Source organism: Schistocerca serialis, chromosome 3, assembly GCF_023864345.2.
Source record: "Schistocerca serialis cubense isolate TAMUIC-IGC-003099 chromosome 3, iqSchSeri2.2, whole genome shotgun sequence".
NCBI classification, from domain to species: Eukaryota; Metazoa; Arthropoda; class Insecta; order Orthoptera; family Acrididae; genus Schistocerca; species Schistocerca serialis.
In genome coordinates, this window is record NC_064640.1 from 344,246,158 (window position 1) to 344,272,902 (window position 26,745).

Consider the following 26,745-nt stretch of genomic DNA (forward strand, 5'->3'; position numbering starts at 1 on the left):
GTCGAAAGCACTAAATTCACAAATCCGACGCGTCAAGAGCTCCATGAAGAACTTATTCAGAAAAATAAGGTTTTCCAAGAGTTGGTTGCAGCAACCCGTCACTCCAGCAGGAGGACCCATTTCCGTGTAATTACACATTATACACAACACTTAACACCCTTCTCAGAATCCCTTGCACTCGGTCCTTTTAGAAGACTTTCAACAAACGCCCATGTGTTGCAATTACTTCCTGCTTGCTCATTTGATAACAGCTCTAGAAATGCCGGCGTTATCGTGTTGTAGCAGTCTCTAAATCGCAGAGAAACGATTTTGAGCCACGAATTGTTACGTACGGTTTGTCTGAAAATCTTTCAGCCGCATTCCATGCGTGAATTCTCCGTGCACGGGTACATCTGCACTGTCACTGCCACCCGATACACTGGCAGAATACGCCACTTACTTCACAAGACGATCTTTGCTATGCCCGAAGACAGTCCCTACCTTACTCACTTCGACATATGGCCCTAGCGCATTCCTTACACATGGAAAACAAAGCAGTCAGTGTGCTGAACCACGGCCATGGATACACTGAAGATTGACCTGTGCTCCCCAAACAATTAAATTCTCTGCTTCTCCTCATTCTAAGCCGTAGACTGACGTCTGAAATTAATGTATTATCTTCGAGACGCTAAATTACTATTTTTCTATCTGGTATACTCAATTTGAATACAGCATTCATTTTTCCAAATCACTTGTTCTCCACCGTCTTTGATTCAGTGACTGTCTATCCACTCTATCCAGTTACTCAAATACACGAATACGTCAAGCGATTCAGCATTTTTACTACGAGAAGGGTTTAGTAAATATAGCAACACATTTTTTACTGAAAGCAGGTTTTTTTTCAGGATTCCATAACACTCCACTCTTTTGCTACAAAACACTATTTTTTAAAATAATCTCCGTTCAATGTAACGGCCTTACGCGACCTTACAGGTACCTCTCTACTGATCATCGTCGGTGCCAACGTCCTGCTGCGTCAATAACCTCCTCATTATCCCCGCACTGGTTCCCGCGGAGTGCGTTCTTCAGTGGGCCAAACAGAAGGAAGTTGAGAGGTACGAGATGTAGGCTCTCCTCTCGGATGCGCAGACTTGTGTGACGCCTTGCGCTGTCATGGAGAAGGAGAAATTCGTTTCCATTTTTGTGACGACGAATAGCCTGAAGTCCGTTCTTCAGTTTCCTTCCGAGTTGATCGTTGCTCCATGAGGGAGGACGTTAAACAGAATAACTCCTTCAAAGTCCCAGAAGACCGTCGCCACTCCATGGATTGTCGTTTTGTTTCTGGTTCGAAGTGTTTCATCGTCCGTGACGATGTTCAACAAAAGATTGTCACCATCAGCCTCGTAACGCGCAAGCGATTCTGCACAGATGGTCCTTTGTTGCTGCTTATGGTCTCCTGTGCCCGGCGGGCACACCCCTTTGAGGACCCGAAGTGGTGTACGAGTGTGTCAGCACTACCAACAGAGAAGTCCCGTTGAGCAGCGAGGTGTTTGTTTGTGATCTGTCGATCACCTCGAATTAGAGTGTCCGCAGGAGTCACAGCTGTGTGCGGCCGGACGGCGCAAAGGAGATAGGACGGATATGTGTGACCTTGATGCGATAAGGACAGAGCCTCGCCCAACGGCTTATCGTGCTTTTGTTCACTGGCAGGTTCTGTAGACATTCTGCAAGCGGCTATGAATTTGCGATGGTCTGGTTTTCTGCCGTAAGAAACTCAATGATAGCTCTCTGCTAGGAACGCTCCTCCGTTACATACGCCATTTTGAAGGCTATGTATAGTGCCGCCACCAATCGGAACTCAATGAAACTATAGAGACTGAAGCGGGAATATTCCACGATGTCAACACATTCCGAATTTTTCAACCGAAATTGGCCGAGATTAATATGTGTTGCATTATTTATTGAACGTCCCTCGTTCTAATAAATCCGGACTGCCGCCCTTTCAGAAAACAGATGATAAATAATTTTAGTCTTACTGTACGTAATTTTCGGTTATACTCTCAGGAGTGTTCTACTGAGTTGACCACTCTTTCGCAATCCAAAGGAAAAACATTCTAATTTAATTGTAAAATATTTCGTACTTGGTACGCGGATGCGGATGATGATGCTACTAATAAGGGTTCATCATCAACACAAGTCATTGTACTTATTGCTGAGAGTCGTGACTCCATGAACCAAGATTTCCACCCCGGATGGTTATCAGCTTCTTTTAGAGCCTGCTACAGAGGCAGGCCGGAAAAGTTCTTGAATTCATCTATCCACCTACTGCTGCTCTCCCCCTCGATGTCGTGTCCTCGATCATTCCTTTCAAGATAAAATTCTCTACATATTCACCATCTGTTCTCACAATATGGCAAAATAAGTGAAGAATTTTTTGGTTGACACGAGAAGAAAGGCGTCTGGATGTACTGAGTTCCTCAGTAATGGACACGTTAATCCTACTTTTGGTTCATTTTATGGGTAGAATCCTATGCCAGTACCAAAGCTCAAAGACATCAATACGCTGCTTGTCTCTGGCCTTAAGAGTCCATGTTTTATTACCGTAAAATAAGACTGAAAACATGAGTGTTTTAAGAAGCCGAAACTTTGCGTTGTTTCTATCGCTCTGATCTGCCAGATAACAAAGGTTATCCTCGTATTAAAACCTGGTTGCCTTATTTCTCACATGAACTGTCCGACCATTGTGTGGATTAAGAACCAGGCTTTCATATCTGGGTTACCACATATCCTCTAGAACGTTTTTACGTCTACACTCAAACAGTGAGTTTGAAGAAAAATGAGGAAGTATCCAACAATTTCTATTTTCATACACAAGCGGTTCATTCAGACAAGTACGTACTTCAGCTGCAAACGATATCCAAATACAAGAAAAATTCCAGCTGAGCAAACATGTTACCACCGGGACGCATACAAACGAGAAAGATTCTGAAGTCTCTCGTTCCTAACTGGTTGCATAGATTTTATTTAATTCTGTCGTAGTCTCCAAATGCAAGGAAGCTGGTTTACTGTGGTGAGCTTTGTGCAACGAGGGCATTATTCATGTGGCTGTTGCTTCTTTTACACGGCGGTCGGCAACATAAAGTAAACGCACTTCTAATTGTGTGGAGAAGAGCTCTTTCATTCTGGTCGTGACCAGCGACAACTGCATAGTCGCCTCCTGTAGCGCCCGCGAGACCCGACCCACTTTTGTTTGTCCTTTCAGCCATTACGGACGATATTACCTCTCCTTCCGTCTTCAACCACACCATGACAGGGTTTAAAGAATCTAATTTTTACACATAACGAAGACATTTGTAAAGTTAAATAATTTTTCTCGTTTCGCAAAATTCCTAGGAACGATACCTCTTCAAATGTTTTTAATAAAGATATCCGTTTCTGCTGATGCTGATAACGATTATTTGGGCCCATTATGTCGCCCTTCTTATCTGTCAGTGCAAGACCTACACACAGTTTACTTTTATCTGACTCTGCACAGTCGAATGTTCAGGTACCAAATATGGTATGTACAGAACAGAACTTACGTAATTACGTCCGAGTGTTCAATATTGTATTCAACTGAATTCTTTCTCAAACATGTGACGTGGAACTTAGTTTACATTGTTCCTGAATTTAATTTTTTTTAAATAGCAATTTTGATATTATACAAGCTTGCATGGAAACGTTATACGCGAAGTTAAATTTTTCGCAGAGCAATACCAAGGGAACAATTAATATTCAGTCATTACTCCTGGTAAAGTTTTTTACTTTCCTGAAGTGACTTCAACTCTGCGTTAATGGCTCTGGACAGACGCAATGAACATTTCCGGAAGTGCAGCAAAACAGAGTAGCTACAGCTAGCATGAGCCGTGCTAGCTGTCACCCTATTTGAAAAACGCGTCTTGGGAGACGAACAGAAATGCACGACCAGATTTACCTCAGTTGTTTTTGGCCCATTACTTGTCCAAAGAGAGATCGCACACCGCAGCAAAACAGATCCTATTTAAAAGATGACAATTTTGTACGTTCTCTGAGGACTTGTTAACTGCGATATAAACAAATGAACATAGCTGGAGTCATTACCTCTAATACGTAATACTGCTACTTTTTTACTTAAGTCATCCACGTTTCTGTGGTTCTTCCCAGGTTTATGTGTAACTTCGAAATCAAATTCACTTAGTCTTACTGCCGATTGTATCAATTTACTGGAAGGATCTATTAAGCCCAACAACCATTTTTTTACCACATGATCTGTTATTACTCTAATCTTTTTACCATAGAGATAACATTAACCTCTCTTTCTCCACTGTGGAAAAATTTCTTTCTGCAGAATTTAGTTGCCTTGATGCGAGAGCTACCGGATGTTCTACCACTTGTGAAAACACACAGCCAAGTGCATGGTTTGATGCATTCCACGATAAAACAAATTATCTATTAAAATCCGGAAATAAGAATATCGGACTCGATGTTAAAGCTTCTTTTAGCTCCTCAAAACCATGCTGGTACTCTTCTGATCATACAGATTTAGCACTCTTTTTTAACAGTTGTGTCAACGGTCTGGCAATATCCTCAAATCCTTTTGTGAACCAGCGGAAATAGTTCGAAAGTCCCAAGAATGATTGCAACTCCTTTAGAGATTCTGGTACAGGAAATTCATGTACAGCTGTAATTAATCTTGGATCTGTCTTAACCCCGTGATGTTTAGTTTGTGGGGCGCATAACTGCGCGGTCATCAGCGTCAGCACAAAGTCCCAGTTTTTTCACAGTCCAATTCAGCCACTATCATGATGAGGTGATGAGGACAACACAAACACCCAGTCCCCGGGCAGAGAAAATTCCCAACCCGGCCGGGAATCGAACCCGGGACCCTGTGATCCAGAGGTAACACGCTAGCCACTTTTTCTGTGCATTTTGTTCGTTGTTGATCGTTGTGTTTGGTCGTTGCGGACGTCACATGACATCCGTTGAGGTCGTATGTTGATCCTGCCACTCAGTTTTTTGTTACTGAGGCCAACAAGCTCTCTGACCGAACACGCTGAGCTACCGTGCCGGCTACCGCTAGACCACGAGCTGCGGATGTCTTTACTTATGATATGACCTAGGTATGCTACCTCTGCCATCACAAAATTACACTTTTCTGTGCTCAACATTAACTTCGCTGCTTTTAATTTTAGGAATACTTCCCTTAATCGCTGCATGTGCTGTTCTATATCACTTCCGTAGACGATTATGTGATCGCAATACACTAAGCACTGGTGTGGTTTTAAACCTCTGAGTATTCCGTCAAACAATCTCTGGAACGTTGCAGGTGCTTTTTTTAATCCGAATGGCATTATTCTGAAATGGTAGTAATGCTGAAAAAGCTATTTTGTGTCGATCCTGCAGCGCAATCGTCTGTCTGGTGATAACCACTCTTCAAACTCAGTGTTGAAAAATTTTTGCATTGCCCTAAATGATCCAAGGCTTCTGTGATGTTTGGCAAAGGGCAGGTGCCTGTTATGGTTTTTGCATTTATGTGTCCGTAATACCAACAAAACTTATATTTTCGTGTTGCGTTCACTGAGTTTTTGGCATAACGACTATTCCTGCCCCCATGGACTATTACTCTCTTCAATTATTCCTTCCTTCAGCTGTTAAGCGATAAATTCCTCCAGAATTGGCTGCAAGTACATTGGTATTCTGTATGATTTGCGGTTGACTGGCGATTCATTTCCCGTTGGTAAGCGGTGATGTGTAATATGCGTATCTGGTAATGGCCCTTTTGGAAAAAATGGCAGTTTGAGGATAACGAATTCAATCTGGCAATATTCTTTCTCCTCGGAGCTTTCACACATGAATGTGTCCATCACGTTCTTAAATGTTAAAGGTGTTTCTCTAAGTTCAAATCTTGTAATCTTGGTCTTTCCGAGTCGTATCGATCAAGACGAACAACCATTTTAGACAATGGCATGTTAAGAGCGGAACTGGAAGCAAATCCGTGTCAGACTATCTAGGAGCTGTCAAACATTCTTAAACAACCTTGGTCGACCATCCACGAACAGTTGCAGGTGACCGAGGGTCACCTGAAAAGACGACGTGATGCCCCTCCTGTATAGTGGTCCACCTCTGCAATGGCGCGTCAAGGGTCGTCGCGCTAACAGTTTATCATTGTACTCTCCGTGTAGGTGCTCGTCTACCTGCAAAACGAGCCCATCTCCAGACTCGAGGTACGCGACGTAGCTGCACGATGCTGTACGACCGAGCAAGCCATATGTCTGTCTTCTCGGGCGCTAGTCGATGTGGACCAACGACATACTGCTTTGCGTTGAGTATGACCCTCCCAAACGTATCGATATCATATTCGCATGACAGGTTTGAAATGCCGGCCTACGCAAGTAGCATTATTGCGGAACGGTAAACCACGGTCTCGATATGTCCCGATCCTGCTGCTGCCGAATTCCGACACGTTCTGGTAGGCATTTCCCCTTCTTACACGAGGCATAACACGACCTTCTCACAGAAAAACAACATTCAAATGCGACTCCTGAATGGGTAACCGTTGTGGAGTGTTTCCTTATTTAGCGGACAGAGAAGTAATGTCGTTTTTAGACATTAAATTCAGACTGAATGTTAATGAGTTTTTATTTTTAATCAGTGACGTAATCAACCTTATTATCAGCAATATTATCAGCCATCTAGTGCGCAAGCTGTCAATTCCAGAACGATAAAAATCAATTGGTTTTGAGTAACATATCTGGAGTTGGCATTTTGGACATCATCGAAAGTTTCACGTTTTTTACCACTTAGAAAATGTTGAAACGGTCAGAATAAATGGAAATGCGATGGTGCAGTATCGGGTGAGTATGGTGGATGAGGTAATACTACCCACCCCAGTTCATTAATTTTTTTCTAGGGTTTTCTTACACAGTGCAGCCCCGCACTATCGTGTTGCATGATAACGTCTTTTCTGTTGACAATCGCTGACCACTCTTCAATTAGAAATTGGTTTACTTGATCCTATTGTTCACAGTCATGGTCTGCGTTGGCAGTCTGTCCAGATTTCAGCACTCCAAAATGAACGACCCCACGTATGTTCCATTGGACGCACAAAAGCGCCTTTTTGGAGTGTAAACCTAGCTTAGCTGTACTTAGTGTTGATTCATTCGGAGAGAGCCAATGTCTTTTTCGTTTTGGATTATCATAGAGGACCCATCTGTCATTTCCAGTGAACAAGCGATCAAAAAACCTTCTATATTGTGCTGCTGAAGCAATAGGTGGATGTGATGTACGGTTAGCTTTGTTCGTCTTTACCAATCTGCTGCAACTGTTCGTGGATGGTCGACCAAGGTTGTTTAAGAATGTTTGACAGCTCCTAGATAGTCTGACACGGATTTGCTTCCAGTTCCGCTCTTAACATGCCATTGTCTAAAATGGTTGTTCGTCTTGATCGATACGACTCGGAAAGACCAAGATTACAAGATTTGAACTTAGAGAAACACCTTTAACATTTAAGAACGTGTAATGCACTTGGACAAATATCGTAACTGTTTCTTGTAGCAACTGGTGCGTTACTAGTCTTGAAAAACTCAAAAAGCATACAATGCCGGATATGTACCTCTTCCAGTATTTAGCTGTCCATTCCACCATAACATGCAGAGAAAAAAAAAGTTTACGAGTAAACAAGTCACTCTAACCTTAAAATGTCTTGGACACGACTTTGAAGTACGCAATGAGCAATGAGCTGATAAATGAGACACAAATATTGGAATGCACAGAAACATTATTTTTCAGTCCCACTAATACAATGTATATGTCGTTGTTTCTATCTCCTTATTGTGGCTGCTCTGAAATTCTAACAATTCGCGTATCCAAACTTCTAGTACACTTCATGCCGATTTGACATTTGTTGCATGCCGCCTCCATGGTACTGCGATTTTAATGACGAGCAGCGTCAATAGGAAGGACAGCTGGTGTAAAACCTACCTCGTTGCAGATACTAATATAACGACGAAATCACGTGGCTGGATGGTCGGGACGAAAAAGGATAGTGGTGGTATGCACTCAGGTGGTGCGGATCTGCGTAGGGGACCTGAAATCAGTTATGTGTGGAGACGGAAAAGGAGTGAGATAGGTTTGGTTTTAGTAGTAAATATATGAACCATGGACCTTGCCGTTGGTGGGGAGGCTTGCGTGCCTCAACGATACAGATAGCCGTACCGTAGGTGCAACAACAACGGAGGGGTATCTGTTGAGAGGCCAGAGAAACGTGTGGTTCCTGAAGAGGGGCAGCAGCCTTTTCAGTAGTTGTAGGGGCAACAGTCTGGATGATTGACTGATCTGGCCTTGTAACATTAACCAAAATGGCCTTGCTGTTCTGGTACTGCGAACAGCTGAATGCAAGGGGAAACTACAGCCGTAATTTTTCCCAAGGGCATGCAGCTTTACTGTATGATTAAATGATGATGGCGTCCTCTTGGGTAAAATATTCCGGAGGTAAAATAGTCCCCCATTCGGATCTCCGGGCGGGGACTACTCAAGAGGACGTTGTTATCAGGAGAAAGAAAACTGGCGTTCTACGGATCGGAGCGTGGAATGTCAGATCCCTTAATCGGGCAGGTAGGTTAGAAAATTTAAAAAGGGAAATGGATAGGTTAAAGTTAGATATAGTGGGAATTAGTGAAGTTCGGTGGCAGGAGGAACAAGACTTCTGGTCAGGGGAATACAGGGTTATAAATACAAAATCAAATGGGGTAATGCAGGAGTAGGTTTAATAATGAATAAAAAAGTAGGTGTACGGGTAAGCTACTACAAACAGCATAGTGAACGCATTATTGTGGCCAAGATAGACACGAAGCCCACACCTACTACAGTAGTACAAGTTTATATGCCAAATAACTCTGCAGATGACGAAGAAATTGATGATATGTATGATGAGATAAAAGAAATTATTCAGGTAGTGAAGGGAGACGAAAATTTAATAGTCATGGGTGACTGGAATTCATCAGTAGGAAAAGGGAGAGAAGGAAACATAGTAGGTGAATATGGATTGGGGCTCAGAAATGAAATAGGAAGCCGCCTGGTAGAATTTTGCGCAGAGCATAACTTAATCATAGCTAATACTTGGTTTAAGAATCATAAAAGAAGGTTGTATACATGGAAGAACCCTGGAGATACTAAAAGGTATCAGATAGATTATATAATGGTAAGACAGAGATTTAGGAATCCGGTTTTAAAATGTAAGACAATTCCAGGGGCAGATGTGGACTCTGGCCACAATCTATTGGTTATGAACTGTAGATTAAAACTGAAGAAACTGCAAAAAGGTGGGAATTTAAGGAGATAGGACCTGGATAAACTGACTAAACCAGAGATTATACAGAGTTTCAGGGAGAGCATAAGGGAACAATTGACAGGAATGGGGGAAAGAAATACAGCAGAAGAAGAATGGGTAGCTTTGAGGGATGAAATAGTGAAGGCAGCAGAGGATCAAATAGGTAAAAAGACGAGGGCTAGTAGAAATCCTTGGGTAACAGAAGAAATATTGAATTTAATTGATGAAAGGAGAAAATACAAAAATGCAGTAAATCAAGCAGGCAAAAAGGAATACAAACGTCTCAAAAATGATATCGACAGGAAGTGCAAAATGGCTAAGCAGGGATGGCTAGAGGACAAATGTAAGGATGTAGGGGCTTATCTCACTAGGGGTAAGGTAGATACTGCCTACAGGAAAATTAAAGAGACCTTTGGAGAAAGGAGAACCACTTGCATGAATATCAAGAGCTTTGATGGAAACCCAGCTCTAAGCAAAGAAGGGAAAGCAGAAAAGTGGAAGGAGTGTATAGAGGGCCTATACAAGCGCGATGTACTTGAGGACAATATTATGGAAATGGAAGAGGATGTAGATGAAGATGAAATGGGAGATATGATATTGCGTGAAGAGTTTGACAGAGCACTGAAAGACCTGAGTCGAAACAAGGCCCCCGGAGCAGATAACATTCCATTAAAACTACTGACAACCTTGGGAGAGCCAGTCCTGACAAAACTCTACCATCTGGTGAGCAAGATGTATGAGACAGGCGAAATACCCTCAGACTTCAAGAAGAATATGATAATCCCAATCCCAAAGAAAGCAGGTGTTGACAGATGTGAAAATTACTGAACTATCAGTTTAATAAGTCACAGCTGCAAAATACTAACGCGAATTCTTTACAGACGAATGAAAAAACTGATAGCAGCAGACCTCGGGGAAGATCAGTTTGGATTCCGTAGAAATGTTGGAACACGTGAGGCAATACTGACCTTACGACTTGACTTAGAAGAAATATTAAGGAAAGGCAAACCTACGTTTCTAGCATTTGTAGACTTAGAGAAAGCTTTTGACAATGTTGATTGGAATACTCTCTTTCAAATTCTGAAGGTGACAGGGGTAAAATACAGAGAGCGAAAGGCTATTTACAATTTGTATAGAAAGCAGATGGCAGTTATACGAATCGAGGGCTATGAAAGGGAAGCAGTGGTTGGGAAGGGAGTGAGACAGGGTTGTAGCCTATCCTCGATGTTATTCAATCTGTATATTGAGCAAGCAATAAAGGAAACAAAAGAAAAGTTCGGAGTAGGTATTAAAATCCATGGAGAAGAAATAAAAACTTTGAGGTTCGCCGATGACATTGTAATTCTGTCAGAGACAGCAAAGGACTTGGAAGAGCAGTTGAACGGAATGGACAGTGTCTTGAAAGGAGGGTATAAGATGAACATCAACAAAAGCAAAACAAGGATAATGGAATGTAGTCGAATTAAGTCGGGTGATGCTGAGGGAATTAGATTAGGAAACGAGACACTTAAAGTAGTAAAGGAGTTTTGCTATTTGGGGAGCAAAATCTGATGATGGTCGAAGTAGAGATGATATAAAATGTAGACTGTCAATGGCAAGGAAAGCGTTTCTTAAGAAGAGAAATTTGTTAACATCGAGTATTGATTTAAGTGTCAGGAAGTCGTTTCTCAAAGTATTTGTATGGTTCAAATGGCTCTGAGAACTATGGGACTTAACTTCTGTGGTCATCAGTCCCCTAGAACTTAGAACTACTTAAACCTAACTAACCTAAGGACTTCACACACATCCATGCCCGAGGCAGGATTCGAACCTGCGACCGTAGCGGTCACACGGTTCCAGACTGAAGCGCCTTTAACCGCACGGCCACACCGGCCGGCATTTGTATGGACTGTAGCCATGTATGGAAGTGAAACGTGGACGATAAATAGCTTAGACAAGAAGAGAATAGAAGATTTCGAAATGTGGTGCTACCGAAGAATGCTGAAGATTAGATGGGTTGATCACATAACTAATGAGGAGGTATTGAATAGAATTGGGGAGAAGAGGAGCTTGTGGCACAACTTGACTAGAAGAAGGGATCGGTTGGTTGGACATGTTCTGAGATATCGAGGGACCACCAATTTAGTATTGGAGGGCAGCGTGGAGGGTAAAAATCGTAGAGGGAGACCAAGAGATGAATACACTAAACAGATCCAGAAGGATGTAGGCTGCAGTACGTACTGGGAGATGAAGAAGCTTGCACAGGATAGAGTAGCATGGAGAGCTGCATCAAACCAGTCTCAGGACTGAAGACCACAACAACAACAACATGAACAGATTTTGTGGTTGTGATAGGAAAAGATTTCTTAAAAATTTCGTTATGAATGTTTATTGAGATGACAAATTACAATCGTATTATTGATAATGCTTGAAACTGCGCTGTTGAAGATGCCACAAACTTCCTCCAAGGAAGCCATAGCACTTGATTGCGTAATTAAGATTTTTAAATTGCTGATGCTGATTGAGGCAGATATTGGCCATCTTGCTGCAAATCGCTGTTGATCGCTCATTTCCTAGTAGCGCTGCAAAGCCTGTCAGTCAAGTGAACTGCGGGAAATGGGGTTCGAGGCATGAATTAGCAGTGAGTGAGCGCAGATCGAACCTCATAATGAGCTGAGTCGTCCTCTCCAAAATACCGCCTGTGTCGCGCCGCATTTCATCGATTGCGCTTACTGTATAAGTGAAAACAGGACCTCAGCTTTCCACATGAGTACATCACATGCACCCTGTCGCGCGTTGAGGACGTTCTTCCATGTATAGAGGGCAGTCGAAGTATTGCACACACGAATAAAGTATTTTCTGTCATATGATGTAGACAATGATTTAATTTTTTGTGCACTTGTTCACTTTTCCTTTGCTGTAGCTATTTTTATAAACTTAGTCATCACCACAAGCTCATTAGCTCATATTTTTGGAATTTTTCCTCGTAATCACAATAGTCAGCTCATACCTGCTGTTAGTGTACTGCATAGATCGCTAGCTTTTGAAGTAGGAAGGTAAACCACACCAAGAACGAATCAGTGGGCTCTGATTGGTGCACCAGGAAGCGTGGGCGTGCTTCTTACGCAGTTTTCGATATATGTTTTGGCGAATGCCGGATTAGTATCCTATTTCCAACTTATAAACATGAAATCGCTTATTCTTTTTCCTGTGTCTTTGTCCCACATCGGCGCAGGTTCGACATGATTATTTACGGAATGGCGTGGTTAATTTAAAGGTTTCCCGCCGCCACCGCGTTACCCTCCTTGACGGAATATGTGTGCATCAGCTGTCTGCGTGTAGTGTCATTCATGTGGAAGTGAGCGAACGTTTTCTAAACGTATGGGAATAGTGTAATTGTGTCAGGACCTGGGTACCAGCTCGGTATTCACCCATTGAGGTGTGGGAAACAGCCTAAAAACCACATCCAGGCTTGCCTGTACTCCGACCCTCGTCGTCTATCTGCCGCCCGGATTAGATCCGGGGCCGGCGAACCTACCCGTGCCGGAAGCGGTGCTTCTAAACACGCGTGGCTATCCGGGTGGGTTTAACAACACAATATTTAAATGCTAAAAATACCTATACCGCCTAATCAAAGTTTACACTACTCGCAGACACAAGGCATGTACGCCATTTTTAAGCTTCAAGTTAAGATGAGTTTCCAGAATGAAATTTTCACTCTGCAGCGGACTGTGCGCTGATTAGATGGGTTTGTTAGACAGGAATGTGCAGCGCCTGGTCAGAGAAAAAAAGTTGCAGATTCACCGCGTGGGCCTTGAAAAATAAGATAATGCCAGAAGTCATGCTACAGTCATTACTTATACCCTCGATGAGATTCTTAAAATCCTCTTCGTGATAAATCGCCACATGCAGTGTGATTTGAACAATGGCGACAAGCCACAGGAGACAGTCGCTGTAAGAATAAGGAAAAATTAGATCTAATGAACACATATCTGAAAGTGGAACACTATTCGTACCATTGCGCACAATGTGATTTACATTGCAGTGGGTGAAACGCGATCGTCCCTTTCAGAAGTCGCTACTGTCCCCCACAGCCGCAGCGATTTTGTTCGTCAAGCCGCGTTTGGTCTCTAATCTCTCACGGTTGTCTTCCTTACATGACGTCAGACAAAAAAGGCTCATCTACACTATCTGATGGACACACTACCTCTTCTATTGGAAGAAGTTTCATTTGTAGTATGAAAGGACATCTGTTACGTGATGTAAGCCTAGAGCACCTATGCCCTCCCATGTCCTGTGGTTTGATCCAGTATCACCCAACAGAAGCCTTGGTTACTAGCAGTAAAAGTATATTCTGGTTAGTAACCACTCTTACATTTGTGGTGTCTTTCTTGAGTGCATTCTTGTTGTTTTCTATTGGTAAAGGTCTTGAAATTCCAAGTATTCGTTTGTTGACAGTGCAAGGTATTTTTTTTCATTGGGAGATGCATGACAGTAAAATCATTGATTTTAAACCATTCAGTTGCTTGAGTCAGAAGCTCAGCTCTCATAACCACATTATACCATCTAAAAAGATGTAGTGACCCATTACTCGTTCTGCAGCTCAGGCAGTCTGCCATCTATTAAACCTTTCAAAATACAGTCTTTATGCACTTTATCAATGGTGCAGTGTTGAAGAGCCTCTTGTATATTTTCGTCTTGAAGAATCTGTGTGGATGATTCCTCCAAAGATTGCATCTGAAAATTTCAAGATAATTTTAGTGAAGTAGTAATAAAATTCCTCAGTAATAACAGACAGCATTAAGACAACTGAACATATTTTCTAAGCTCATTCCAGTCTTGTTCGACGCCGTAGTGAGTTCTGACAGAGTGTTTCTGTTCCTCGTACTGCCAGGAAAAGGGACACTATATGTGCAAAGAGCAGAGTGCTAACCACGTGATCCTCCATTCTGACCTCCAAATGACAGCACAGGAAGATGGCATAGAGATCAGCAGGTATCACTTCGATCACTGAGACCCACGTTGAGTATGGATAAATATCACAATTGTAGAAAAAAAATGTTTTTAAATGTTTAAAACCAAAGTTGCTGTTTAATTAAGATGTTAAACATTTAAAACTGTCTTATCTTCGTCATTTGAGAGCTGCAAGACGCAACGTACTGAAAACGTTCATATTATAATATTCCTCTCATCGACGTTTTTTTTTGCAAATTTCTTTCCGAAGTGAAGCGTTTTCCTTGCACTGCAGACGTCGGCTTAATTTTTCCCATGGACAGTAGCGCCTCCGACCCATTTCCTAAGTCCATCGTGAAAGCACTCTTGCCGATAATACAAATTAAACACCTATTAGAATATTCGCGGCCGTTTCTGATAACACAATATTCTATAATTTTAGTCAAAATTCGACGTCTTCGCACACTCTGCCGTCTGTATCCTGACAGATTGTCTTCCTTTTATTGCTGGTTTTTCTTTTTAATACCTGTGAGAGATGCACAAACAACGCGATTTTGCGATACCTCTATTGGCATGGGTTAGTAGTGAGAAAACGTTTTTTGCCTCCCCCCGGAATAAGTCAATGTGGTGACTCTTCCTAACTTCCTGGTTATAATCTGTGACGTAAAGGGAATGAAGTTAATGAATTGTCAGTCGATAACCAGTATTACCAAACATCCTAAACTGGTACCTTTGGCAGTAATAGTTGCTCTTACAGACGGTAAACTGAATTAATATTCTGCAATAACAGGTAAGTGCCACCGGGCTTGCCGCAGTGGTAACACCGGTTCCCGTCAGATTACCGCAGTTAAGCGATGTCGGGCTGTGCTAGCACTTGGATGGGTGACCGACCATCCGGTCTCCCGAGCGCTGTTGGCAAACGGGGTGCACTCCGGTCTCAGAAACTGACATACTGCCGGGAGAGCAGTGTGCTGACCACATACCCCTCCATGTCCGCATCCAGTGACGCCTACGGGTTGAGGATGACACGGTGGCCGGTCGGTACCGTTGAGCCTTCATGACCTGTTCGGGAGGAGTTTAGTTCAGTTTTTTAATAACAGCTAGGTATCAAGAAATATTTATCATGCAGGAGTCGTGTGTCGTCGCTACAAAGCTTATCATCACATACACAACAGAGTTTCAGAATGGGGAAGAGTATAACTTGCCGTAGACTGTCAGGAACAGTACAGTCAAGAATGGACAAGTTAACTTGCCAAAAGCGAAAATGTAATTAACTATAACGCCGTATATCTTAATGATTATAACAACAGCCTGAAGATCTGTTTCATGGAGCCCTTCAAGCTAGTCTATCCCGTGCAAGCATCTCTGCATAACTACTGCAGTCGACATTAATTTGAACCTATTTCTTGTGGCCAGCACTTGGGTCTCCTTATTATCCCTGGCACACACACACCTCCCTCCATTAAGAAATTTAAGAGTCCTTTGTGGCCCAGGATGTGTCCTATCATTCGAACCCTTCTTTTATTCAAGACAGATCAAAATATATATTTACTCTTCAATTCGATTCGGTAACTTTCTTTAGTTATCGCATCTATTCTTCTGACCTCCAGCATTCTTCTGTAACATCACATTCCAAAATCTCCTATCTTCTTCTTGTTTGACTCGTACATTGTCCATGTTTCACTTACAAGGCTACTCCAGACAAATACCTTCAGAAAAGACCTCCGAACAGCTAAATTCAAATTCAGTTTTAACAAATTTCACTTTTTCAGAAACGCTTTTTTTAACTATTGTCCTCTCTAACTCGGCCATCGTCAATTATTTTGCTGCCCAAATAGCAAAACTCATATTCAACTTCTCGTGTCTCATTTATTAATCTAATTTAATCATCATAGCATGATTAAATTCCACTACATTCAATTATTTTTGTCTTACGTTTGTTGTTATTTATCTACTAACATATTTTCGAGACACTATCCTTTCCGTTCAACTGCTCTTCCAAGTCCTTTCCCGTTTCCAACAGAATTATTATGTCAACAGTAAACCTCAGAGTGTTTATTTCTTCTCCCTGAACTTTAATTCCCCTTCCTTATTACTCACTGGTTACCTTCACTGCTTCCTCAATGTGCCGACTGAGTGATACCGAGCATAGACACCTGTCCACTCCATTCTCAACTACTCCTTCCCTTTCACATTCAGTCTGGTTTCTTTACAAGTTAAAAATAACCTCATTGTCAATATGATATATCTTTGTATAATAAGTCACAGTTGTATAGTATGTTCGAGTGATACATTACAAGCGAACTTGCTAACCACTGCGAAATTAATATGTGCGTAACTCTTACTATCAATCTATTTTTTTCGAAGCAGGCTGCCAAACATGGTCATTCTTGATAACATACAATAGTCTCATGTGAAATCAGACATCAGACATAAAGATACTTTTGGAAATTAACAAATTCTGATAGTAGATCTGAACCAAGCGAAGCGTCAAGGTTTATGCAAAGATAAATATTGTCACGTAGAAGAAGGTGTAATGAGATGAATGACGAACACTAACTTCACTTAACGAATGTTTATTCAGCACTTGCACATACAAGAGCGCGAAGCTAACTGCCTCTGGCGAGAATACATACGGTATATATACAGTTACAGAACATTCCAGTACAATGATTATTAACATTTGTGGGTATTTCAAGAATGTACTCGAACCGAATATAGAAATTAAAATTTTACAATTTAGGTGAGTTTTAAACTCTCGACCCTCTATGCAATAGTCTAGTATCATAAACACTACACCACGGTTACTGTGCTACTGAGCGTCGTCTGCACCATTGCTCCCTCCTTAAGAGAACAGCGCCTCAGAGTTACGTCCTCCTAGTCCGGGAACGAGTCATCGGTCCTGCATACTCCGACTCCCGATGACTGATGTTCGCCCTGGCGGTGATCTTCTTAGAACTTCCTTTGCTACTACGCTCTTCGTCACCTTTCCGTTTGTTGCCTGTCGCTGGAGCTTCGAATTTACCCTGGGTTGCAGGATCCTTATAGGGCTTCATTCGAAGGACGTGGACCGTATCTCTGATCTTTCGTCGTCTTGTGTCATAACAACTTCATAAGTAACATCAGACAACTGTTTCACAACCTTATAAGGTCCAAAGTAGCGTCTGAGGAGCTTCTCAGGGAGACCAACCTTCCGAACAAGGGTGAAAAACCAGACGAGGTCACCAGATTGGAAGACAACAGGGCGGTGGCTCGCCTCAAGCCTTCGGCGATCGTTTTCTTGAGCCTGCAACGTACGGAGTCTAGCTAACTGCCGAGCTTCCTCAGCTCTGTTTATTATCTGGCCGATGTAGACGTCTTCCACGTCATCAGGATGTAACGGAAACACAGTGTCCATCGTCGTTGTCGCCTCACGCCCATGCACCAAGAAAAATGGCGTAAATCCTGTGGTGTCTTGTTTGGCGGTGTTGTAGGCAAACGTCACGAAAGGTAGCACCTCATCCCAGTTGCTCTGCTCTGCTCAACACTGACGAACATTGATAGCATGTCGTCCGAGGTCTTATTAAGACATTCAGTAAGCCCGTTAGTTTGCGGATGGTAGGTAGTCGTTATGTGATGAGTAATGTTGCACCGACGGTTTATGTCTGTCAAAAGATTCGATAGAAAAACTTTCCATGAATCCGTAATTAACGGCCTTGGGGCACCGTGTTTTAATACAATGTCTTCCACGATGAATTTGGCTACCTCGAATGCTTCGGCTGTTTTCACGGCTTTTGTAATAGCATAGCGTGTAAGATAATCAGTGCAAACAATAATCCGTCTATTGCCACTGCCGCGCGGGATTAGCCGAACGGTCTTGCGTGCTGCAGTCATGGACTGTGCGGCTGGTCCCGGCGGAGGTTCGAGTCCTCCCTCGGGCATGGGTGTGTGTTTTTGTCCTTAGGATAATTTAGGTTAAGTAGTGTGTAAGCTTAGGTACTGATGACCTTAGCAGTTAAGTCCCATAAGGCTTCACACAGGTTTGAACATTTTTTTTTTCTATTGCCACTAGCAGACGTTGGAAATCGTCCAAGGAGGTCAGTCCCAACACGCTGGAAAGGCGTTTCGGCTGGTGGAATTGCAGTGAGTCGGCCAGGGGGTTTCTGAGGAACTGCCTTTCTCCTCTGGCACTCTCGACAGTGCGACACGTAGTCTCCTAAATAAACCTGGCCAGAAACATCTCTTGCAGATCCTATCTTATGTCTTAATAAATCCTAAATGTCCGGGCTCAGGTGTGTCACGGAATTTCTGTAGAACATCTAAGCGCATGTGTTTAGGAATCACTGGTAGCCACGTCTTTCCAAACGAATCAAAGTTTTTCTTGAAAAGTAATCCATTAACTCTCTTAAATTGTCGTTTCACATCGTCTGGACGATTTAAGGCAAGCATAATTTGAGATATATTGGCGTCCTTCTTCTGTTCAGCAGAGAGATTCTGGAGTGCAGCGAGAAAGTCACTATCTTCATCAAAGTCTTGATGGTCTTGCACAGACAGTCGGCATCTTGGTGTTTTATTCCACTTTTGTACACTTGAAGACGTAGTGCCCATCTGGCGAGTCGTCCTGTTGGATCTTTAAGACCTGTCAACCCACAAAGTGAATGATGGTCTGTAACAACTGTGAATGGCCTTCCATCGAGATACTGGCGAAATTTGCACATGGCCCAGATCACAGCAAGACATTCTCTTTCTGTAGTTGAGTAGCTTCTCTCGGCTTTTGTAAGTGCCCTAGAAGCATAGGCTATAACCTTCTCTTTTCCATCCGAAATTTGCATCAGAACAGCACCGATTCCATACCCACTGGCATCTGTGTGTAGTTCTGTAGGTGCTCTCTTATCATACAGACCAAGTACAGGGTCAGTCGTCAGAGCTTTTCGCAGCACATCGAAAGAATCTTGTTGAGCACCACCCCAAATAAATTTAGCATCGGCTTTTAACAACACTTGGAGTGGCATGGCTTCGATGCAAAAGTACGAGGCCTGTTCAGAAAGTAAGCTCCGATTGATTGCCAAATTGAAACCACAGTGAACATCAGAAATGTTTTACTTGTAACAATTAGCTACACCTTTCAGCTACTTCTCTACGTAGTCGCCGTTCTGACTTAGACTTTTGTCATAGCGTTGTACCAACTTTTCAATAGCGTCATCATAGAAGGCAGCCGCCAGTGCTTTCCGCCAATTCTCCACGCTGGCCTACACCTCGTTGTCTGTGTCAAAATGTTGTCTTCAAAGACAGCGGTTCATGTGACCAGAGATGAAACTCACGGGGAGACAATTGCGGACTGTATTGTGGGTAATCTAACATTTCCATTTGAAAACGATGCAGGAGCATCTTCATTGCCCCTGCAGAATGCGGCTGAGAATTGTCGTGAAGACGAAACAGCACGACAGTTATGTAATGTTAGCTGCATAGCTTCAGGCGAAATTTCTCACCAGGCCCTCGTACTTGGCGGCAGACACTATTTTCTAGACATCTTTACGCACTCACTGCGAGCTCAGAAATGAGAAGAGCGACGTGATGCTAACTGGGGTTATACTAGAGACACTACCCAACACATCTGTGCAAAGCTTTATCGGATTTTCATAGTCGTTTCCATTTCGCGACCGATCGGAGCTTACTTTCTGAACGCCCCTCGTATTTGATAAAACGACGGTAATAATAACATAATCCGAGGAAGCTTCTCACATCTCTAATACTTTTAGGAATAGGGAACGCCGTTATAGATCTCACCTTTTGTGGGTCTGGCTGCACACCTTTGTTTGACACAAGGTGTTCAAGTATTTTGATTTCTTTTGGTCCAAAGGGAGACTTTCTTGGATTAAGTTTCAGTCCGCCTTGTTGGAGACACTTAAGAACGGCCCTCATCAAATGTCTCTGAGAACATTATAATGTCATCCAAATAACGAAGACACACCGTTCACTTCAGGTGACTTAGAAGATTATCCATCATCTGTTCAAAAGTTGCTGGTGCATTACAAAACCAATTGGCATTACCTTAAACTTATACAGGCCCTCAGGGGTGATGATTGCACTTTTCTCACGATCAGCCTCATCTGCTTCGATTTGCCAGTATCCCGAGTACATGTCCATGGTTGAGAAAAACTTAGCTCCCTTCAGACAATCTAGTGTATCGTCAATTCGTGGAAGGGGGTAAACTTCCTTTTTAGTTATCTTATTAAGCTTACTGTAATCAACACCAAAGCGCCATCTGCCATCCTTCTTCCTGACCAGAACCACTGGTGACGACCATGGGCTCTGCGAAGGCTGAATGATGTCATTCTTCATAATTTTCTCTACCTCGTCGCGTATTATTCGACGTTCCGTTGCTGACACACGGTATGTTCTCTGGCTTATTGGTTGATGGTCTCCAGTGCCAATCCAGTGATTCACCGGCAATTTGTCTAATTTGCGCTCCATCTGTGGATTGAAGCATTCAGAGAACTCTTGAAGGCCAGCCGGTGTGGCCGTGCGGTTCTAGGCGCTTCAGTTTGGAACCGCGTGACCGCTACGGTCGCAGGTTCGAATCCTGCCTCGGGCATGGATGTGTGTGATGTCCTTAGGTTAGTTATGTTTAAGTAGTTCTAAGTTCTAGGGGACTGATGACCTCAGATGTTGAGTCCCATAGTGCTCAGAGCCATTTGAACCCTTTGAGAACTCTTGAAGAATGGCAAGTAGCTTCTTCTGTTGTTCCTTAGTGAGGTCTGGTGATAGTCGAGCTAGAAGATCTTGTCTCGTAGTGGTAGCGCCAATTTAGCCCAAAGACTCGGCATGTGAAGTTTCTATGACGCCCAGCTGTTCGGCAATTAACGGCTCGGCGTTTGCTACACACACGCGTCTTGGAAGGAATTATGGTTCACGGCGACAGTTAACTATCCACAATTCACCGAATCCGTTCGTAAACGAGACGACAGAGGCTGGGATGACCAAGTTATTCTTCAGTGGTATGCTTGTCTTACATTCCACTACAAGATCGATGGGTTGATGCATGGCATGACACATGACAGTTACCTTTCTAGCGCTGACTGCAGGAGTGATCACTTCATCCAGCACACTCGGATGCGCATCTTCCTGTCCACAGTATCTCATCTCGTCTAGCATAATCTTCGAGCGACCACAATATATAATTGCCTGAGACGCTTTCAAAAAGTCCCATCCGAGAATGACGTCATGACTACACTCTTGTAAGACGATGAATTCTAAGGGCTGTGTATGGCCACTTATACCCACATGAATGACACATCTTCCTGTAGGTTTTACATATTTCCCATTAGTCACCTTCAGCAGAGATGTTTTGTTGTCGACGAACACGGTTTTCTGCAACTGGCGACGGTACTTCTCCGAAATGACTGAATATGATGCTCCAGAGTCCACAAGAGCTATTGCTGGTCGGCCATCCATGTGGATATAAACGTAGTTTCCTATCATTTTTGTGGTGATCGACGGCGGAGGATTTTTCTTTTCGGCGGCCTCACCTACAAGGGGGGTCGCACCCTTTAGTTTTCCAGGTTCCGGCGGCTAGGTGATCGGAGACCTTGATCGACGTGTTGGGAAGCGTCCTCTCCAGCTGCTAGCTTGCGGTTATGGTGACCTACGTCGTCCTGCACCCACATTTTCTTGTTCATCTTCGTCGTCGGCTAAGATAGGTCTGCTGTCTTCTGGGGCGGGCGTCATCAAATATCTGCCACCTTTCTGGACAATAGCGCACCACATGTCCAGGTCGTAGGCAGTGGAAACATACTGGTTGGTTATCCTGGGTCCTCCAGATGTCAGTCTTTCAGTCTTCCTTGGTACCCAAACAGGTTCCTTATTGGGCATTGTAGGAACGTAACTTCGCCTGGGTCTCGACTTTTTTACCGTTCTAAAGGGAAATAAAGGACGAGATATTGGGTTCAATGTCTGTGCAATCCAAGTGCCTTCTGAAATTCCTCTTTCACTATCTGACGAAGAACACTTGTGAAATCAGTTCCTTCCTCCATCACAGACATCGATACGATGTTTGGAAGCCGTTCAACCATTTTATGAAGTCGTCTACTGTCGAAACCTCCTTCAGGAGTAGGGCTTGATACATGTCCTCAGCAACACCCTTCATGAAATGTGCAACCATATTTTTCTCCTTCATTCTAGGATTCACTATTTTACAGCCTCGCGAAGTGGCCGCACTGTTAAAGGCGCAATGTCTCTGATTGCGAGGCCCCTCCCGCCGCTGTTTCGAGTCCTCCCTCGGGCATAGGAGTGTGTTTTGTTCTTAGCATAAGTTATTTTAAGTAGTGTGTAAGTCTAGGGACCGATGACCTTAGCAGTTTGGTCCCACGGGAATTCACACACATTTGAACTATTTTACACAGCTCCAACACGTCTTGAATGTAGGATGCTGTAGTTTCTCCTGGACGCTGTGCCCTGCACTTTAATTTCTCTTCAGCCTTGCACTTCTGTCGTTGTGTGTCGCCGAAATACTTGCGCATTTGCGACTGGAATACTTCTCAGCTTGTGAACTTCTCCTCGTTGTTCTCATACTATTGCTTGGCAGTGCCCTCCAAGTAGAAAAGTACGTTAGCCAAACACACGGTGTCATCCCATTTGTAAATTTGGCTCTACGCTCATATACCTTCAGCCACTTGTTTGGATCTAGGTCATCGTCATCAGAGAACCCGGAAGGATGTCTTAAGTGGTGGCACACAGCTGCTGTCATCGTAACCTCCTCTTCTTCTTCTGTCTCTGATAGATTGAGATCTGTTGAATAGGGCTCGATTCGGGTTTCTCGCCACGTAAACAGCAACTCTGTCGTGGCCTGATGGGAGCCACTGTGTCTTCGATAATGTGCGGTATCACAAGTTCCAATACCAGGCGCCTGCACCAGGATAATGTCACGTAGAAGAAGGTGTAATGAAATGAACGACGAACACTAACTTCACTTAACGAAGGTTTATTCAGCACTTGCACATGCAAAGGCGCAGAGCGAACTGCCTCCGGTCTCAGTTACATAACATTCCAGTACTATGATTCTTGTCATTTGTAGATACTTCTAGAATGTACCCGAACCGAATATAGAAATTAAAATTTTACAGTTCAGGTGAGTTTTGAACTCACGACCCTCCATGCAAAAATCTGGTATCATAGCCACTACACCACTATACCAGTTTCTTTTGGAATAGTATGAAACGTATGTAGGTGAAAAGAAAAACACACTGTTCCGTTAAAAATGTCATCCATACTACAAAACTGGCATTTATAAAACGAGTTTCTCTGATACCTCAAACGTGATGTGGGCAAAAGTTGTAGAGGTTGCCGGATAAATTATACGAGACATATTGATCCCTTTCAGTCTCACATTGTCGAACATGAGATCTCAAGTAATAAAACAGATTAAAACCTAGAAGCGCTTTTTGTACTGATGTAAGGGGACATACGAATTGTCTTAAGAATTGGAAATTTACACCCACGATTACAATTGCCCAAATCATATTGAAAATGAGGAACTGGAGTTTCTAAAGAATCAGGAATTTCTTTTCAGCATGTCAGCCTACAGCTGTAAACATCTAACACTGAAAACATGTTATCACAAACATTAACATTATTCTCAAACTAAATTCTTTTATATTTTCCAAGGAGGTGTTGAAAATCGTTAATTTACAGCTACTAATCACACAGTGAAAATTTAATGTGTGAGATGATGTACAAAAATGCATTTTTTTCTTCATTTTCTTCTTACGTTGAAGTTCATACCATAATGGAATGAAATGTTTACAGAAGTTCGATCCTTCTTTTCATTGGTGGAACTTTGGAAGTGACAGTTAGTCTACAAAACAGATTGCACACTTGTAAAGCTTGTATTAAAATACTTTTAGAATAAGTTAGATTCATGTTAGGTTGGATTCACAGAAGGCGTCGATGGTAGACAAAGAAGAACAGCACTAATGATCACAGACTTCCCTAACTCGTGGGAGAATCTCACAGAAATACAGGATGTATCAAAAACAATCATCCGATTTGAAAAATATCGTAACTATTAAGTTATTTGAGATATGTGCGTGAACAACGTACTGTTGGAAAGAACACACTCTCGAATTTTACATGGTTCCCGCCAGGTAGCAGCAATGTGCGCCCTCTTCAATTCGTGTGTCGGGACAACAGAAAGCGTTTTGTGTTCTACGTTTTGCGCAGTGCGGGTCAGTAATAACTGTTCAGCGTGACTTTCGCACTAGGTATGGTGCGGATCCTCCTACAGCACAGAGCATGATGATTATTGGCTTGTAGGGCGCTCAACTGCGCTGTCATCAGAGCCTGTAAAAAGTCCCAATCTTTACACGGTCCAATCTAGCCATTTTCAAGAATGATGGTGAAAAAATGAGGACAACACAAACACCCAGTCCCCGGCAGAGAAAATTCCCCACCCCTTGATCCAGAGGGAGCAACGCTAACCACTAGGCCACCAGCTGCGGACACAGCACAGAGCATGAGACGATGGCATGAATAATTCCGAGAAACAGGTTGTTTGTGTAAAGGCAAATCGCTGGATCGTCCCTGAGTGTCTGACACGGACGTTGAACGCATCCGCCATAGTTTGACAAGGAGTCCGCAGCAATCCGCTCGCTGTGCACCTCGACAGCTCAACATACACCTCATGTCCGTCTGACGTGTGTTGCGTCGACGTTTACACATGAAACCATACAAAATTCAGCTACTGCAAGCTATTTGTGAAGGTGACAAACAACGTGTGGAGTACTGTAATTTCGTTCTTGGCAAGATGGAGGATGACAGATTCCTTCCACGTTTAGTGTTTAGTGACGAGACAACATTCCATTCAAATGGAAAGGTGAACCGTCACGTTGTGAGGATATGGGATACGGAACAAACACATGAAGTTGTACAATACGAGAGGGACTCTCCAAAATTTAATGTGTTTTGTGCAGTTATACTGGTGAAGGTGTATAGTACATTTTTCTCTGCCGAGAACACTGTTACAGAAAGCACAGATCTCGATACGCTTGTCAATTTTCTTTTCCCGCAGTTGGAGACTGATTCGAAAGACTTCATTTACCGACATGATGGGGTACCGCCACACTGGCATCTGGAAGTCGGGAATCTTTAAATCAAAGGTTTACTGAACAATGGATCGGTCGCACTGGACAAATGATTCAGCCTTACATTACTGGCCTCCAAGGCACCGGACCTGACTGTATGTCATTATATCTTGTAGGGGGTTATAAAAGACTCTGTTTATGTGCCTCCGTTACCAACAACAATGAATGAACTGAGACATCGCATAACAGCAGCTGTGGAAGCTGTAACTCAAGCCACGTTCGCTGAAGTGCGGAAACAATTAGAATACCGCATTGACATATGCCTTGCATCTCAAGGGCGTCATATTGAACACCTACGAAACGGTATGAAAAAAAACTTTTCGAGTTTCCCGTTCATCAAGAAACAAAATTCATTGTATATGTTCATTAGTTTCAGAAACATAGACGTACCAAATCGGATGATTCTCTTTGATACACCCGGCCAGGCGGTCGAGGCAACACGCCTGTTATACCACTAAAATCTACTTCCAGAATTCTAATCTTCAACAAGCACTGTTGGAATAACTCCATAACCTTTACAAACTGCTTCTGCTGGGATCGTGCGAATAAAATTAGGGTGAAAACGTCCCTTACTAGCCGTTCTTCTCAAACCACCTGGTTTCATGAAACGGAAGAAAAAATTAATTTAAGTGCTACGTTAAAAGACTCCCTCTGCCACAGAGCTTACAACGATTTGCAGTTTATAAATGTGGATATAGAACTGGCGATATAGCAATTTTTTTCCTACCCAATGAGCTTCACACTCAAATTGGAATCTTCGTGACCATGAGCTTGCGTTTTAGTACTCTTTCTTTTGATGATTTAACAATTGAATGAAGTGTTGTTAATAGCGGTATAGCAGGGGCTTAGCAGCCTAGCCCAAAACTTAGGATCTGCTCTGCCACAACTACGTAACATCATATACAACCGCTCACTTGACGAAAGGTCTGTTCCTAAAGAATGCGAAGTAGCACAGGTCAAACCAATATTCAAGAAAGGAAATACGAGTAGCCCATTGAACTACAGACCCATATCACTGACCTCAATTTGCAGTAGGATTCTGGAGCATATACTGTACTCGAACATTATGAATTACCTTGAAGAAAATGACTTATTGGTACATAACCAACACGGATTCAGAACATATCGTTCTTGTGCAACACAGCTAGCTCTTTATTCCCATGAAGTAATGAGTGCTGTCGACAAGGGATCTCAGATCGATTCCATAGTCTTAGATTTCCAGAAGGCTTTTAATGCCGTTTTTTACAAGCGACTATTAATCAAATTGCGTGCATATGGAGTATCGTCTCAATTGTGTGACTGGATTCGTGATTTCATCTCAGAGAGGTCACAGTTCGTAGTGATAGACGGTAAATCATCGAGTAGAACAGA